This window comes from Cupressus sempervirens, chromosome 8 (genome assembly GCF_028749045.1).
Source record: "Cupressus sempervirens isolate cs-2001-9-10 chromosome 8, ASM2874904v1, whole genome shotgun sequence".
Lineage (NCBI taxonomy): Eukaryota > Viridiplantae > Streptophyta > Pinopsida > Cupressales > Cupressaceae > Cupressus > Cupressus sempervirens.
Window position 1 is genome coordinate 333,288,101 of NC_143125.1, and position 3,728 is coordinate 333,291,828.

The 3,728-nt window shown below is 36.8% G+C and overlaps 2 pseudogenes; both read left to right on the top strand.

Annotated features, from left to right (window-relative positions):
• The first annotated feature begins 1,371 nt into the window (after positions 1–1,371).
• LOC149542707 (scarecrow-like transcription factor PAT1 pseudogene) lies at positions 1,372–2,178 on the top strand (annotated as a pseudogene).
• A 302-nt stretch (positions 2,179–2,480) lies between these two features.
• LOC149542708 (NADPH-dependent pterin aldehyde reductase pseudogene) lies at positions 2,481–3,221 on the top strand (annotated as a pseudogene).
• The last annotated feature ends 507 nt before the right edge of the window (positions 3,222–3,728 follow it).

Genomic DNA, 3,728 nt, shown 5'->3' on the forward strand with positions numbered 1-3,728 from the left:
AAGGTCAATTGGAAAGATCCTTCTAATTTGCCTATACCAGATCATATTGCTATTTTATTCAATTAGGTTGTTAGTGATAGGGATGTGTTCTTTCTTGAACAAGAAGAAAATATTTTTTGGGCCCCTACTATTAATGGATGCTATTCAATCAAAAATGGATATTTGGCTCTTAGCAGTTTAGAGAATAATTTGATTAAGAAAAGGGCATTTTTTTTGTTGGAATGATTGTACATTGCCTAAATCAGGTTGCTTCTCTTGGCTAGCACTTTGAAAAAGGCCATTAACAAGTGACAGGTTAGAAAGATTCAATATTGTCCAATGATTTAAATGCCTTCTATGTGGGCAGTTTTTTGAAAATGTTGATCATGTTTTTCTTTAGTGTGCTTTTGCCCAAGATTTTTGGTTGTTTCTTCTTGGCAAACTTAGCTTTTCAATTTCGCTACCAAACTCCTTGTGGGATTTATTTGAAGCTTGGCCGGTGTTACATGAAAAATCTCTTTTAGCACCCATCTGGAAATGTTCCCCATCCTTGGTTGTTTGGGCTCTGTGGTGGGAAAGGAACAAGTGTATCTGCAAGAAAGAGTAGTCTATAGTTAGTGTTGTCATTGACATAATTGAAAAATCAATTTCTGAATTGGTTATAACTAATATTAGGAAGAGGTCATTGTCAATTATTTTCTCCAATTGGGATAATCAAATTCTCAAAGACTGGAAGTTAATATCTATCCCAAATCTTTTAAGCCTCACAAATACATTGAAGAAAGACAGATTGAATGCGATATGGCATCCTCTAGAAGAAGGTGTTATTAAGCTAAATTTTGATGGTGCATCTCATGGCAATCCAGGGATGTCTAGTATAGTGTGGTTTACATAATCATTTGAGCATACCTTTTTATATAAAATCTTCACATATTCCATGGGGCACTTGTAATAATGCTGAGGTTTCAGCTTTGCTCATTGGCCTTGTTTCAGCATTATCTATGAAGATATCTTGTCTCCAAGTGGAAGGGGACTCTCTTATTATTATTCAAGCATGTATTAAGAGACAAATTCAATGTAGAAGTCTAGCTTACAAGCTAAAACAGGCTTGGCGCCTAATCGATGCTTTTGAAAATTGTATCCTCAATCATACTTATCATGAAGGTAACCAATTGGATGACTACCTCTCAAATTTAGGATGTGATGGTAAAGAACTAGACTGTTGGGATCCAAGTACACTAGCAGAGCTATACCCAAATTTATTGGATATCATTTACAAGGAATCAAGTTTATCATGATTTTTCATTTGGAACTCTCTAGGGTAATAGGGGCAGTCATCATTTTTAATAGGAAGTAGATTATGGCATAGAGTTCTTGACATAATCATTTGGTATGCCAGTAGATGAAGATGTTGGTAGTGTTTTTGAACCAGCTGGAGATGCTCCAGAATATGAGGCTATTGTCAAGGATGGGGTTGACAATCATATTGCAGCAGACTGATTCTTTTCAGTATAAATGATACTTTTGGCATTATTTGTGCTTCAGCAATATCTGATGGTAAACTAGAGTTTTTTGCCAAAAGGCTCGGTGGTCCTCTGCATGTATGCATAACAAGGGTAGATGATCCTAAGACTGTTAAATGCCCTATTGGGAGATTGAATAATATAGGTAAGTGGCTTGAACAACTTGCACTATCATATCGAGTTCCTTTTCAATTTGTTGCCATTCTAGAGAAAATTGGAGAGTTTGAACTTTAGAGGCTTGACATCAGACCAGAAGAGGCTCTGGCAGTCAACTTTGCATTCCAATTGCATCACATGCCTGATGAGATTTTATCGACAAGGAATCCCTATGATCGACTTTTAAGGATGGTAAAGTCTCTCAATCCTAAAGTGGTCACTGTAGTGGAACAAGAGAGACCGAATTAATGTTGAAAAGAATTGCCTTGCTTGAGATATTGTCAACATAGTTACTTATGAAGGTGCAGACATAATTGAGAGGTACGAGTTAGCTGGAAAATGAAGGGTCAGATTGATGATGGTAGGTTTCAATGGGTATCCACTTAGTGCCTCTGTGAACAACACAATCAAGTCATAGCTACAATCATACTATAGTAGCTACAAGCTTAAGGAAGAAGGGGGAGCTCTATCTTTTGGATGGTTAGGCAGAATTCTCATTGCAACATCTGCTTGGCATTGAGAAACTAGTAACTTATTATTGTTCTTGTACAAAATATTTTTATTATGATTTATAGACAACATTGTAGAGGTTGCATATGTCTTTGGCATTGACGTTGACAATTAATTTATATCAAACAAATGTGCACAACAGTACCAATCTTTACAGAGGGAATTTTTTTTGTTCTTAATGGGACCATAGCTCATTATGTATGGATTCACATGCTACCAGGCCTGTGGAGCATAACATCCTATCTTTTGGGGTTAAATTCAAATTAAGTTCCCGTGGCAAGTGTATTGAATTGTTAGAAATATTGAAGAAGGATGTTCAATACATTAGTGGGCAAGGAGAAGAAGAGGGAGAAAGGTTCAGTGCCCAAGCTCATACTAATCACCAAGGTAAGAAAAGTGTTGGGGAGAGTTCTTGTAGTGGAATTGGCATTGAGAGGGCACACACTCGTTGGCTACACTAGAAGTGAACAAAAATTGAGCACTCTTCGCTCACAAATATCTGCTAAACACCCTTCTTCCACCCACCTTTTCCACCCAGTAGATGTGTCTTCAGACAGCAGTGTGAGAGAATTCACAAATCTCGTGTTAGAACTAAAGGGTGTTCCTGATATCATTGTGAATAATATAGGCATCATTAACATGAATGGTAAGCTTTGGGAGATCCCTGTAGAAGAATTTGATTCAGTCATAGACATAAATTTGAAGGGAATAGCGAACATACTTCATCATTTTCTACCTCATATGATAGAAAAGAAAAGAGGGATTGTGGTGATTTTTTCATCAGGATGGGGTTGATCTACTATTGGAGATTTTTCTCCTTACTATGCATCAAAATGGGAAATTGAGGGTTTGACAAAGTCAGTTACAAAAGAAATACCTCCAGGAATGGCCATTATTGCATTGAGTCTAGGGGTGATTAACACTGACTTGCTGGCATCTTGTTTTGGTGCATTTGTTGCCTTATACCAGAGTCCCAAAGCTTGGGCTCCCCATGCTGCCACAACAATTCTTGGCTTGATAGCAACAGACAATGCCGCATCATTGAATGTTTGATTATAAACAAGTTTTTTCTAGTGTAATTTGGAGGTTAAAATACCATACGTGAATCCCAAATTGGAGGTTGCCTACAAAAAAAATTTAGGTTCCTTTTGAAATGTTCCCTCATTACCAAATTATTTTTCATCAATTGTTGCTCATAGGCCTGGATGGGAATGAAAACATGCCGAACTTGAATCATATGTGGGCCTCATCCTCCTCTTGCTCCACATCCATCATTTTATTCATTAAGTCAACAAATGTTTCAGCAGATGCAACATTTCTTTCATCACTACAACAACAACAACATCAAATGATTCCTCAGCTTATTGGTAAATCAAAAAATTTCAGTTGGAAAGGTGAAGAAAATGCTTAAAATGATGAGGTGATTAGTATGGTATGCAATTTTTTGAGAAAGATCTTATTTGTTGTGGAGATTTTAATATATTGTTGTGTAGTCTTCTGAGACCATGACCACCTTGACATTTTGTAGGGAATCTCTAGATATTTTTGTATTGGGTGATG